Source organism: Tasmannia lanceolata, unplaced genomic scaffold (genome assembly GCF_043159265.1).
Source record: "Tasmannia lanceolata isolate RefF3 unplaced genomic scaffold, GAP_Taslan_0.1 ptg000018l, whole genome shotgun sequence".
Classification (NCBI taxonomy): Eukaryota; Viridiplantae; Streptophyta; class Magnoliopsida; order Canellales; family Winteraceae; genus Tasmannia; species Tasmannia lanceolata.
In genome coordinates, this window is record NW_027518695.1 from 70,180,354 (window position 1) to 70,195,627 (window position 15,274).

Sequence of the window (15,274 nt, forward strand, 5' to 3'; positions counted from 1 at the left end):
CGCTATATTATTTGGGGGTAATCCCGTGAGGACCCAAATCATACAGTAAATATCTCTATTTCGGATAATACTAACCAATTTTCTCTCATTACTTCATTTTTTCTATTAAATTTAAAATAAGGACAAGTTTAATCATAATAAAGGCCAAAAACTTAAAGTTTTTTTTAATGTTCTTTAAAACTGCAAAGTCAAGTCAAGAGATCGGGTTTATCCGGGCATGATAGGTGCCTAACATCTTCCCCGAATGTAACCATATCCCCTACTCAGACCTCTGTCAAGACGTGTAGACACCCCATTTTGGCCAAACCCTTTATCCTTGTGTTTGAGCAAAACCCCATCAAATCATTGAATTGGAACCCCAAATTCAACCCTAGGGTAGGTTAGGGTCCCATCTGGGTCTCTGCAAAATTTCGTTGAAATTCGAGCAGGTTTGCCTAGCAAACGAGCCGAGTAAGAAGCGAGGTGCAAAAATAAAAGGGGGGTGAATTATCCCACTCTAATTTTGACCTACTTTCTTCCTGAGACCACCAATTTTCAGCAAAATCAAATATAAAACACATAGGAGGGGTGTCTTAACGTAATAGAAGGGGATAAAATTATGTTAATTTTTTCTCTTTAGACTACCCTTTTGCTACCAAAATCAAAGTAAAATTTTTGAAAAGGAGTTGTCCTATAAACTAATGGGGGACAAATTAAGGGAAAACTCTATAAATAGAGCATTTGGGCTTTTATTTGAAGAAAATTAGGGTTCTTAATCTAATTTTAGAGAGAGAAAGAGAGAGCTTTCTAGAGAGAGAGAGAAGATTCTAGAGAAAGAGTTTTCTAAAAAGAAATGGCTTTCTAGAGAGAGAGAGAAGATTCTAGAGAGAGTTTTTTAGAGAGAAAGGAAGAATTCTAGAGAAAGAAGGAGATCTAGAGAGAGAAAGAAGATTCTAGAGAGAGCTTTTTAGAGAGAAAGGAAGAATTCTAGAGAAAGAAGGAGATCTAGAGAGAGAAAGAAGGAGGAGAAGAATATTTCAAGGAGAGATCCAAGAGAAGAGCACAATGTTAGTAGATTTTGAGTTTTCTTTGAAAATCTAACATAAAATGGGAAATCTAAGTGGAAAATGCTTAAAAATGGTTAGATCTAATAACCTAGGGCTAAAATCTACCAAAATATGTTTAAAAACATGTCTCATATAAAGATTTAAAGCAATTCACCTTAGATTTTGAGTTTTAGTTGAATTTCAATGTCAAAATGGCAAAATAAAGTGTTGTCCAAGTTCATTTTTGCCATTTTTATTAATTTTTGGTTGGAATTTGTGACAATTTCATGCCTGGAGGTGTAGAGCTCATTGAGATCTTCGATTTGGCGTATAATGGCCCAAAATTGGCCAAGAAATGAAGACGTTATGCCAATTTTAAGATTTTAACTGAAAATTAGGGTTAAAATGGTGAATTCTTAGATGATTTTTGTGAAAATCTTTAGATCTGATGTATTAGGCTTTGGAATTCAAAAATCTATGTGTTAATATGTGTGTCAGTTGAATATCAATAGAAATCCATGATAGATCTAGGGTTTTGATGTGAAATGCTCTTGTAAGATGTTGAAAAACTTCAAAAAATATATGCTGTTCAGATTTTTTTTTGCGTTTTTCACTAAACTTCGGTTAGAACAGAGTGTTGTACTTCGCATAAGAGTTGTGGAACTTGTTGGGATCTTCGATTGGGCATATAAGTGCCCAAAATTGGCAAAGAAATGAAGATGTTATGCCAATTTCAAGATTACGGCTGAAAATTTAGGTTAAAATGGTGAATCTATGCATTTTTGTGAGAATTCCTTAAAGATCTTGAAAACTGAAACTAACACGGGTAGATCTAAGCCTAATCAGCATGTATTACCACATATTTGTGTCAAATTCCCATAGATCTTGTGTTTGAATGAAGTATTGATGTGAAATGTCATGAAATTGAGTTGAATTATACGCTGTCCAGATTTTATTTTTAATTTTGCACTAAAATCCGATTAGATCTAGCAAACGTGATACACATGGAAATTTTAGATCTTTCCGAGATTTTCGATTGGGCATCTTACGGGCCTCGTAACGATGAAAAAAACGTTATGCTACTTTTAAGATGTCAGCCAAAAAACATTATTTTCATATTTGAATTTGCCCGGAGATGATCATTTTTTGGCCACTTCCGACAAGATCCAGCCAAAATTGTCAACGTAGAAAAGCTTATTTGATCAATTTCCTAAAATTTTGTAGTTGAACACTTTTCTTGAAAATGTATTTTTGATCATCTGTTTTGCAAAACCAAATCAGAACTTTTGAAAAATAAAATTGCATAAATGAAATGTGAAATCAGCCCAAAGATGCATGTGTTTAGGCCACTTCCGGCGAGAACCGGCCGATGTGCATAACTAATCAAATGTTCTCTGATGTGTCCCCTACGACTTTTATGTGTATCACATTCATTATTTTTGCCATTTGGTAAATACAAATTCTCAGCTTTCATGTAGAATGCAAATGCGTGCTTTGATGCTTGATTCATGCTTAGCCTAGTGGGTGATGAAGGCGTTAGCCCAAGCCCATCCTTGTTGGATTTGTTTAGTCCGAGTAGATCTCCCTTCTCTCATTTAGAAGACTTGCTAAGTCTTGTAGATGTGTTTAAACCATAAAATCCTTCATTCATTGTAAATGGCGATGAAGGCGTTAGGCCAAACCCATCTTATAGGGGACTTACCCAGTCCTAGTAGTAATCCCCTCTCTCATTTAGAAGACTTGCTAAGTCTTTTAGACTTGTTTATACATTAAACCCCCTTTCTCATTGTGAAAGGGCGATGAAGGCGTTAGCCCAAGCCCATCCTTAAAGGGACTCACTATGTCATGGTAGTACCCTCTTTCTTCTTCCTCCCTCTTTTTTAGGTAGAGAGTTGCTTAAACCTTCAAACATTATGTCCTTGTCATTGCAAAGGGCAATGAAAGAGTCATCTAGAGCCCACCCTTTTAGGAGACAAGCTATGTCTTAGTAGAAAAGTTATTCTCTTTTAGGAGACATGCATGGTCTCACTAGCCCTTAGCACTTACACTCTTCCATGCTGTGGATCACGGGGTGCAGACATATGGGCTCTCCTTGGCTAAAGGGTGAAAATATTTTAAAAATTCAAAAACATTAGAAAACTTTTAAAGAGCAAAAACATTGAAAGCATTCAAAACAACAAAAAACACTTGAAAACATGAAAACTAAAAAACATTCAGAAACTTCAAAACATCTGAAAAATTCAAATCATCTGAAAAGTCGAGAGTCATTAGGAGAGTAGCTAGGAAAGTCGGTTTCCGAACTACGTTGGCTTGATCCCCTCCCACAGGGTACGTAGGCAGCTTAGGATCCTTATCCCAAGTCCAGTCAAACCTTAAAAAAAAAACATTTCATACCTTCCAAAAATCCTTAAAAATCATTAATAAATTCAAAACTCTAAAAAAACAAAAAAACTCTTCAAAACCTTTTCAAAAAGATCTTCCTCTAGAGTTAGTAGTGTGTCCTAGATGTTTAGGGGTGTCTTAGAGTTAGAAGTTTGTCCTAGATAAGTTGATGCTTTGTGTGTCTTGTCGTGTGAGTGTCCATAGAGTTACGAGGCCTCGAGTTGTGGTCGGTTAGACACTTAGTCGAGCAGATGGCTAGATTAAGATGCACTTAGTTAGCCCATTGTTTTTCTTAGATCATACAGCCTAGTTACACATAGAATATATGATCCACTTGCATTAGACTAGGTTGACTTGTATTAGGTTAGGACCATATAGGTGTGTATAAAATACTTAAACAACTTAAACATGAGTCGAGTCGAGTCATGTCGTGTCGAGTCTAGTGTGGTCTAGGCACAGTTAGGCATCGTAGCTTAGAATAGGCCACCGAACTACGTTGACTCTGATTCTTCCCGAGGCCGGGATACGTAGAGCAGCAGGGATGACCATCCTGGTCCGAGTCAAATTTCACATTAGAGTCTAGGGTTTGTTGAGTCATGTGTGGAGTGGAGTTGTGTTGTATGTTTGTTGTATTTTCTTACTTTCCTGTACGGATTTTATACCTTTAGCTGTAGCATGTATGTGTTCGTCCACAATAACTTAGACACTAATTAGGCATGCCATTCCTAACCTAGTTATACTTAGGAGACACTTTTTTCATTTCTTTTGTGTGTGTTTATTACCCATCCCCGGGTCATGCATACTTTGGTAGACGTTTTCTTGGGGATATCTGTTCCCATTTCATATGATTTTCGCCCAAAACTCTTCAAACTTAATAATAAATGGCATAAGAGACCTGGTGTTTACACTCGGGCGAATTGGGGGCGCCTAACACCTTCCCCATTCGTCATCAGGCACGGACTTTTGTATCTCTGGTTATCCGTTGCGACAAAGTATATTATGGGATCCAGGGCCTACTTCCTTGGATGGCGACTCTAGTTATTTTAGGTACGTCTCGATTCCAGGCTAGTCCCCAAATCAAGAGGTATCTCATATACATCGCCACTCATGCCGTGAGAGGCACTCTTTCGAGAGTTCCTTGGTAGAGCTCTCCTTCACGTGTGGAGATCTCAGAGGATCGACGTGGATCTAGTATCCTCGCCACCGTCCTCGGGATCGGGGTCCACAAGACGATGCCTAAAAAACCAGAGTAAATTACGGGTTCTCGAACCTAACCTAGATGGCAACTCTGAGATTCTCTCTCCTGTGAAATTCAAATCCCGATCCCAAGTTCACAGAAGATGCAGACATACACTAACACTCCCACACACATGCGTGCTCACAGTTGAGGGACATGGCGGCCGAGAAGTAGCTCCCACAAGGACCAATAAATCACTTCCCTTTCTAGGACTATAATGTGAAAAAGTAGGAAGCTATTTGGAGACGCATGAGTAGCATAGTTGCACAGTTCTCCTTTGCGAATAAATGAGAGGGGACAATGTTGAGAAAATAGGAACTTTTTGGGTGGGGTTCAAGAATGTTTTTAGAAAAACACATGAATTATTCTATATATGTACAATGCAGATAACAACTGTATATACATTTATTTTTCTAATTTAAGACATGAGAAAAGATAAGAAATAATGGTTTAGTGGAAGGGTTGTTAAACTAGCATTACTTTGAATCGATTCCTTGGATCTTCGGTACTCAAATCAAAGAAAACTCTACCTTTTAGTAGAGAGAGAGATTTATACCTTGTGCCATTGCCTTCATTTGATAGCTTCAATCCAATGAAGAAAAATTATCTTTCCCGAACTTTAAGACAACTCAAAATGACTTGTTGTTGCTGAAATATGGACTCAAGCCTCGACGAAAGCGCTACTACTGATCTTTGTTGATGAATACGAAGGCCGGTGATTCTGAGATGCGTACCTTAGAGTTTGGTTCACCTTTTTATAGATGTGGAGTCCTTGGTGGCAAAGAAACTTGCCTTCTGTGGAGTTTTCCTAATTTGTTGACTTGTTTAAGGAGTCAGTTTCTAAATATACCCAGCTGCCAATGAAATTGCTTTTTGGGTCGATATTTTCGAGCTAGGGCTTCTAGAAGAGCTACAAAATAACCTCTTTGCCCTAAGCCGATCTTCTTCTCTGGGCAACATGTGCACAGTCTAGATCGGTATTCAATACTTATCCTAACATATGGCCCCCACTTTCTTTCTTTGCTTCTAGTCGGGGAAGTGGTCTCTTTAAGTAGTTTTCTAAAGCTGGGGCACTGGGTGTCCCTTACCTCGGCTGACTGACCTCAACTGATGTTTTGCATTTGTGGCGGGTTTGATTCTCTTGAAGTCAATTGTCGTGGTCCTTCGTCTGATTCGATTGAAGAGTCTCACTTCTGACGGATTTGGTTGGGCCATGGTATTGTGGCTTCGTTCTGCGTTGTTCTTTCTTGGGTTCAGTCACTCTAAGCTGGCTGGACCTCATGCAGGAAATTCGACAGGGAAACTAGATGATTTTCCTCTAGCCATTCATTCTACAAGGTCAGTTGCGTTCTTGGATTGTGGACTTTGGAGAATGGTATCTTTGGAGTCCTTACAAACTGACTTATTTGAGCTTTGCCAATCAAAACTGTCCATGGACTTAGGCAATTTCTCACTGCTCACGAAGGAAACGGTGGCGAGATTTTCTAAATTCAGAAGGGCACATCTACGATAATAATTACCCAATGCTTCATATTTTGGGCTACAAGTAGGATCATATCACGTGTCTTCCAACGGCTCGGGGAAGCAAAGTGTCTCGATCTGATCCGTCCGTTGAAATAATGCCCATCTACAATAGAGGAGGATTATCAATTCTCTACATTCCATGAAGAGATCTTCAGAGAGCTCCGGAACTTCAGATCAGTCTACGAGAGCTTGAGTGTGGTAGAGCAAGATTGTCTTCACTTTTTTATAGTGTTCTGTCAATTCAGATGGCATGCCCCCCAAACCGTATATACGGCTACGAACATAACAACACCGTATACCTGCAAAGAAAACCGTAAAAGTTTACAATGCTAAACGACAAATATCAAAGCCATCTGCAATAACTAATTTCTAAATAAAAAACAAAAGTCTGCGCAAAATCAATGAGTCAAACTCTCTCTCTCTCTCTCTCTCTCTCTCTCTCTCTCTCTCTCTCTCCCTCCCTCCCTCTCTCTCCCCCTCTCCATCTACCCAAAGCATTCATAATAAAAAATAGTCTTTAACAAGTGTTAAAACAATACTCACCGTCACTAGGTAATGAAATAAACTACTAAATGAATGAGGAAATAATACTTGGCTTCTGCTTCCTGGCCAACGCCGCGAGGCTCAAAATCTGTAAATTGTTAAACCATAGTTAGCCGAAGCCCAATACACAATAACAGACTAATTAAGTGAAAAGTAGCATTCCAAGAAAGAGCTCAAGGAATGGTAAATAAGTAATAATAAATGATGTCCAAAATTGAGGCTTTGATATGTTCGGAGTGGTAAAACAAAAGACAAGAGTATCTAACATAGAGGGAATCACAAGTGCTCAAGTCATATTTCTTATAGGTCGAAGTTCAAAAGAAGTGCCATATCAAAAGGTTCAGAGAGGTCAAAGTTCTTATGGCACTTCGTGTCATCGACTTAGACACATAGTACAATAATATACACCACAATATAGCTCTTAGTTGTCATGTTTCATGTTTCGGCTAGATCGTTACATGAGAATAATCATTGAAATTCATCGACATACTCTCTCTCTCTCTCTCTACGTACCCTCTCTTTGTCTCTTGGATTCGTTCCCTTGTCTGGAAATTTGTTTATGTTGGAACAACTCTTGCTCATATTCAGGTGCTAAAAATCTTCCATGTATCAATTGCTTCATCTTTTCCCAAGTTCGAATTGGTGCTTTGTCTTGACGGGTTTTGGAGATTTTGAGTTTCTCTCATCATGTTGAAGCCTCACCCTTCAGCTTGTATACTACAAGTTTGACCTTCTTAACTTTTGAATCTCCATATAATAAAAAAATGCTCAACCTGCAAAAGGCAATCGAAAAAGTCCTCCATTTGGAGTTAGCTATTGAAGGTTGGAAGAACCACTCTCATGTTGTAGTTCCTAAAGGCTTGATCATGGTTAACATCTTCTAACTCCCTTAGAATAATCTCATCAATCTCTTCTCGCCGAACTCCTCTATGCAAGCTTGTAGCCTACATGTTTGTCTAGGTTAGTTACCAGAACCAAGAAGATCGTGAGCCTGTTTAAAAAAATGGAGCTTGCCATTGTCACGAACTTGGGTGAACTACATAGATTACACTTATCAAGCGGTCATTGCTCACATCTCTTGTTGGAATGCCTCAGATGCTGCTACAATCATGTGTTTATCTCTAAGCACTATTCACTAAGTTGTGGCGATCTGATTAGTTATTCGCTATCTAACCAGGAAAGACCTTGTTCTGATACCAAGAAGACCTCGTTCTGATACCAAATAGCTTAGTTGAAATTGCAAAGAAAGATAAAGGAGATCACATCTTCTTCCTTGGTTAGAAACTTTTCATAAGGAAAATAGTGTAATGTTATTGTACTCAATAGAATGAGTGGTAATTTCATTTTGGGTTATATTGACATATATAAGAGTTAGAGACTCGTAAAACCACAGTATTGTACTGTAATAGCAAAATTTACCAAAAATAGTAAAAATCCAAAAATGAACTAAACCTGTCATTGAACTCTAATTACTAAAAGAAGATCCCTAAAAACGACAATCTCAAAATCCTCAAAATCAGCTAAGAACGAGATTTCGCCAAAATAGCCTAAGGGGCTGTTTGGGTATGCGGATTTTAGAATATTTGATTTCATCAAAATCACGAATGGGAGACAAGAGAAAAAGGAGAACATCCGTAGTTTTTTGATTTCTCGTCCTTATTTCCGACAGCATGAGAGCAGGAGATCGCCCAATTTTTCCAGGTTTTAGAAATCTTAGGATGGAGGAGAGATTTCTAAAACATGGATTTCTTACTTAAAATCCAAGAAACCCTGCCATGACAACATACATCAGCTTGATCATGAACCCTCTTTTACACTGTTTTAAAACTAAAACATGGATTAGGGGTGCAACTTGGGTTGGGCTCAACCCGAACCCGATGGGTTCAACCTGATTTTTGCTCGAGTTGGGTTGGCATTTTCTCGGGTTGAGTTGGGATAGGGTTGGGAAAATCCGACCCAATTTAATTTCGGGTTGGGTTAGGGTTGAGGCCTTGGCAACCCGACCCAACCCGAACCTGACCTCCGTCCTATAATTTTATCTTGATTACCTTAATATTACGCTTTTTCCATTTTACTTTTCTATTTCGCACTAGATGAACCCGAACCCGACCCGACTCACCCCGACTCGATTTGGAGGCGGGTTGGGTTAGGGAGCATCCACAACCCGAGGCTCGGTTGGGTTGGGTTAGAGTTGAGGTAATGCTATCTCGGGTTGGGTTAGGCTTGGCCTGAACCCGACCCAACCCGAGCTAAGTTGCACCCCTAACACGGATTCTAAAATCCGCATATCCAAACGGCCCTTTAATGAAAAACGTAAGAAATTATCATTAAAAAAAAGGAAGATAACGTAAGAAATTTCCAAATTTTGTTTTTTTGCAATGATCTAGTGTCTGATGCAGCATAGCAGGATCCAGCATCTTAGATATCATCAAGACAATTCCAATTGTTGGATCAAAAGTTATAAATTTTTGAACTTTAGATTTTCTTACTTCTTTTGATCATGCACGGTGGAAGGAAAAGGTCAGGTTCTGCTGCATCATGTCGATCTGCTCTTCCTTGATGGGCCGCTTGAGCATATGAGCTGTCTTCTGACGCCAACGCTTTACAAAATCAGAGAATGCTTCCATAGGCTCTTGTCTAGTGGTCTGAAGATCTCGACGAGAAGTTTCTGTATCGTCTTCATAAGAGAACTGCTTTATGAATTCATTCATAATGCATTCCCAACCCATAGTCGGCAATTCAAGCAAATTCAGAAGCCATTTCTGTGCCACGCCTTTCAGAGACATCTGAAAGACCAGGGCAAGTTGATCTGGGGACAGACCTTGTGATCGTAGCATACTTTCGAATACTGCCAGGTGATTACGAGGACATCTAGTTCAATCGTATTTACTAATTTCAGGCCATTTGAAGCTGGCTGGGAGCTGTACATTTGGAAACAAAGAGATGTCTCAGAAAGAGAGTCCGGATGACCCCTGGACCTTGATAACTTTGAGGTCTTGACTAACCTTGGCAAACTTATCTTCCCGCTGCTTCCGAATCTGGGCAAAGGGATGGTAATCATCTGCATACTGCTCTCCTAGGAACGGATCCAGTGGCTGAGCTGTAGATTGATTAGTTGGTGGAGTTGCTATAGTTTCCTAAACAGGAGAAAGAGGTTGCTAAGATGTACTAGGTACTACAGTAACCTGAGGAGGTGATCTCAGTGCGGCATTCTCTTATGAGAGTTGGAGAAGGCTCTGAGTGAGTTCAGCTACTACTTGCTGCAGTTCTTGGATAACCTCGGACTGGTCCATAGGTTTTGCCATGATGGCAAGAGGAGTTGTAGGACTAGATGGATTTGAAATTTCTACTGAGTGAGTAATAACTAAAGAACTGAAGAACTAAGTAGTTTTGAGGTTCTCACTAAACGAGAATCGGTTTAATACCAGGTTTTTTCTTTCCTAGGTGCAATGGTTTCAAGTGTATGAACTTTCTACCCGCAGATGGGAATATATGCTAGGTTTAGAACTTTTTCAGGCAAGGATAAAGATTCATACAGCCAATTTAGATTTTAAACAAGATTTTTCAAGGATGATCTTATTTTATTCGTATGTCTGACCAACTTTTACAATTTGTACAAAAAGGCATGTGCTAGCTTGACTTTAAGTAGTAATTTTACAAAATTTGTAGAAAAGGAAAGAAAACTTGAAGTCTTTTGTATGAAGCAGTCCCTTGACCAGTAGATCTGAGCCGTGCCGATGTGTGAGGGAAGTCCTGAGTAGTAATCCAGATATATCATGTCTCCATGAGGAAGATGTATGTCGTGGATATAGACTATCCTGCGATTCTCCCATGCCAAGTATACGGTTCTGGCCGTATTTTCACTGAATTCTTTAGGTGGACGAAAATGAGAGGGGTTCCCATGGCAGTTGCTTTCCTCTAAACTGACGCATAATTCGGCGAGGAATGTAGAAAGATGTGTCTTCTAAACCAAGGATGTGAACGTATTCAGTCTTGGCTGTGTTCATGGTGACAACATTAGGTCATGGAATTCTCCATGATATGTCATCATTAGCGCGAGTTCCTGTAGACACCCCATTTTGACCGTGCCCTAAATCTCTCTTGTTTGAGTAAAACTTAACCAAACCAATGTTTTAAAACTCCAAATTTCAACCTAGGCTAGCTTAGGGTCTCATCTAGGTCCCTACAAAATTTTGTCAGAATCCGAACTACGTTGGCTTGATCCCTTTCCACAGGGTACGTAGTGCAGCTTGGGATCTTTATCCCAGGTCCAGCCAAACTAAAAATCCGATATAGGGGGTCCCAAGTTATAATAGAAATGGCAACTATGAGGAGGGAGAATACGGTTGTTTAAGAAAACTAGAATTTACCAATTTGAAAAACTTAAACCGATTAAGAGATCAAAAACAATATTTTAAGCATACAAGTTAAATCTAATGGTGCAATGCAAATGAAAGAGCAAAGAGATAGAAAGAGTGCACCCGAGATTTAAAGTGGTTCGGTCCTCAAACCCGAGGCCTACTCCACTCCACCAACCAAACCCGTTGATGGCTTCACTATTTGATCTTCTTAACCTTGGCGAAGATCGGTGCCAATTACAATTGCTTTAACCTTGGTGGCAATCCTCACCACGGAGAAAAAAGGGCTCCGCTTCTCCGAATACTCGCCCGAATACAAATCTTGAAAGATGAAAGAAAGAACTAAAAAATCCCTTCACAAGGGTTACAAAAGATGTACAATTGAGAGCCTATGATCCAAATCCTAGAGTTGGTGATGAGAGGCACAATTGAAGCTTGATTCACTCTTTGATATTCAAATGAAGTTTAAGAGTGTTAGGATTGATGGTTTGTATGTTTAGAACACCCATATTTATAGGAAAAGCAAAATATGACCGTTCAATGGCATTGAGGTAATTCCAGCAAAATTCCAAACGGCTCTTTTTCAGACCGTTGGAGTGTTCTCGGAGTTCCAAGAATAATTCTCGGAGTTCCGAGAAGCCACACAGAAATTGGAAAAAGTCTACTGGACCATTTCTCGGAGTTCCGAGAATAATTCTCGGAGTTCCGAGAAAAACTCTCGGAGTTCCGAGAAGCCTATGCAGAGCAGATTTTCAATTCTGTTTTTGGGCTTCCAGTTCTCAACCAAGATGGGATTGCTATGAGGGTTCCAAGGTGTTGGAACTCCACAAATACAATCACTTGTTTATTTAGGGTGTGTGAGATTTCTTTAATTATGCCTCTAAAAACCTAATCTAGGTTTGGATCAATTACATTCTAAAAGAAAAAAATGGTCTTCAATATTAATTTCTTCATGTCTTCAAGTCTTCATGACTTCTTGCTTGATGACTTTGGCCTTCCAATTAGTGGTCCAATGTGGGCTTCTTGGCCTTCAATCCAAGCATCCTTGATCTTACTTTATCAAGATCTACAACTTAGACAAACAAACACATTAGTGATAAATGATCACTTGTGTATTGGAATCATCAAAACAAGATGGGAATGCCAAGGTAAAAACTATTGGGCTTACAATCTCCCCCTTTTTGATGATGACAAGCACAAGAGATTTACAAATCAAAGCATATACTCTTTTCACATTTTTCTTACACTAGAGACTTTACTCTAGATTCTTCTCCCCCTTTGTCATCAACAAAAAGAAGGGGTAAGAAAAACAAGGGTTTAAAATTTACAATTTTAAAGCTCCCCCTTTTTCAAAGAAAAATTCAATTTTAACTCCCCCTAGTTAAAATAATTTTACAATACAAGAGGGGTTATCAAAAAAAACATACAAATGAAATATATTCAATTTTAAGTTCAAAAACCCCTAATCTACACAATATGAATATCATCATATGGGGGTTTTGGGAACCCAAGATTTCTTGGTCCCACATCTAGCCCTACTCTTGGATGCACATTGGAATTGGTAATGACCATTCATTCCACAAAAATGGCATCTAACAAGAGGGTTAGATACACTAGTCCTATCATGATAAGCATGTTGAGGTCTAAGACTAGTTTTACTTAGGATTATGTCAATAATTTTATTTCCATTTAGAAATCCATGTAAACATAATCTAAGTCTTTCATTTTCATTATGAAGATGGGATGTTTGAACTAAAAGCTCATTTCTTTCATCTTCATAAGAATTGGAGGAGCTTGCCATATTTTGAAATTTTAAAAGTTGGCAAGTTTTCTCATCCAAACTACCCTTAAGGGTATTAATCTCAAGTTTATGATTTTCAAGTGTAACTTGTTCTTAAGATATGGAAGAAGATAAATCACTTTTCAAAAATTCAAGTTCTTTTTCTAACTTTAAAATGGATTTTTTAAGAACTTTGTTTTTGGAAATTTGGGTATGCAAGGTTTCACATAATTCATCATAAGGTATGCTATCACTTTTACTACTAGATGAAGAATATGAGGGGTTAGAGTTTACCTCAACTTCATGGGTGAATGTCATGAAGCAAAGATCATCTTTTTTATTTTCTTCCCCTTCACTTGAGCTTTTGCCCGATGTGCTTAACGCATCCCAACCGGCGGCAAGAGCCTTATGCTTCTTCCAATCCTTCTTACCCTTGTACTTAGAGGAAGTTGATTTTAGAAGTGGACAATCCGGTCTTTTGTGTCCTATCTTCTTGCAATTGAAGCATCTTAAGGCTCCATCAACATCACTTTCTTCTTTCTTTTTCTTATCTTTCTTATGCTTCTTTCTCCACAAGCTCTTGAATCTTCGTAAAGCTTCTTCTTCGTCACTATCCGCTTCACTTGATGAGTCTTCCTTGGAAGCCTTGAGTGCTAGGGATCTAAATTCCCTCTCCTTCTCCTTTGGCTTCTTTTCCTCTTGTCGGCTAGTAAGGAGCATCTCATGGGTGATGAGAGATCCTACAAGCTCCTCTATGGTTAGCGTCTTGAGATTTTTTGACTCTTGAATCGCGGTCACCTTTGGATCCCAATGGGGAGGAAGAGACCTAAGTAACTTACTCACAAGCTCATCGTTAGGATAAGATTTACCAAGATTAGCTAGTTCGTTAGAAATAATAGAAAAACGAGTATACATTTCCGAAATACTCTCGTTTGGACTCATTCTAAACATTTCATACTTGCTCTTTAACAAGTTTATTTTGGAATCCTTGACTTGTGATGTTCCCTCATGGGTAGTTGCAAGGGTATCCCAAATAGTTTTGGCGGAATAAAAAAGAGCAACTCTATTAAACTCCTCGGTAGCTAAGGCACAAAACAAGGAATTTATTGCTTTGTAGTTCAAATTAGCTTGCCTTTTCTCTACCACATTCCATTCTTCAAAAGGTATGGAAGGTACATTGTATCCATTTTCAACAATGTACCAAAGTTCCACATCTATCGAAAGAAGATAGATGCGCATCCTTGTTTTCCAATGTCCAGAGTTTGACCCATTGAAGAAAGGAGGTCTAGTTGTGGAATGGCCTTCCGGAAGTCCGGTTCCAATTTGGTGTGCCATTTCACAATTAGAAGTTGCCAAATAAAATCTTTCCCTAGTTAGATTTTGAAATAACTTTTACAAAAATTTTAAAATCTTTTAAGAGCCAAGGCTCTGATACCAAGTGAAAATCCGATATAGGGGGTCCCAAGTTATAATAGAAATGGCAACTATGAGGAGGGAGAATACGGTTGTTTAAGAAAACTAGAATTTACCAATTTGAAAAACTTAAACCGATTAAGAGATCAAAAACAATATTTTAAGCATACAAGTTAAATCTAATGGTGCAATGCAAATGAAAGAGCAAAGAGATAGAAAGAGTGCACCCGAGATTTAAAGTGGTTCGGTCATCAAACCCGAGGCCTACTCCACTCCACCAACCAAACCCGTTGATGGCTTCACTATTTGATCTTCTTAACCTTGGCGAAGATCGGTGCCAATTACAATTGCTTTAACCTTGGTGGCAATCCTCACCACGGAGAAAAAAGGGCTCCGCTTCTCCGAATACTCGCCCGAATACAAATCTTGAAAGATGAAAGAAAGAACTAAAAAATCCCTTCACAAGGGTTACAAAAGATGTACAATTGAGAGCCTATGATCCAAATCCTAGAGTTGGTGATGAGAGGCACAATTGAAGCTTGATTCACTCTTTGATATTCAAATGAAGTTTAAGAGTGTTAGGATTGATGGTTTGTATGTTTAGAACACCCATATTTATAGGAAAAGCAAAATATGACCGTTCAATGGCATTGAGGTAATTCCAGCAAAATTCCAAACGGCTCTTTTTCAGACCGTTGGAGTGTTCTCGGAGTTCCGAGAATAATTCTCGGAGTTCCGAGACTTCTCGGAGTTCCGAGAAAAAATCTCGGAGTTCCGAGAAGCCACACAGAAATTGGAAAAAGTCTACTGGACCATTTCTCGGAGTTCCGAGAATAATTCTCGGAGTTCCGAGAATTCTCGGAGTTCCGAGAAAAACTCTCGGAGTTTCGAGAAGCCTATGCAGAGCAGATTTTCAATTCTGTTTTTGGGCTTCCAGTTCTCAACCAAGATGGGATTGCTATGAGGGTTCCAAGGTGTTGGAACTCCACAAATACAATCACTTGTTTATTTA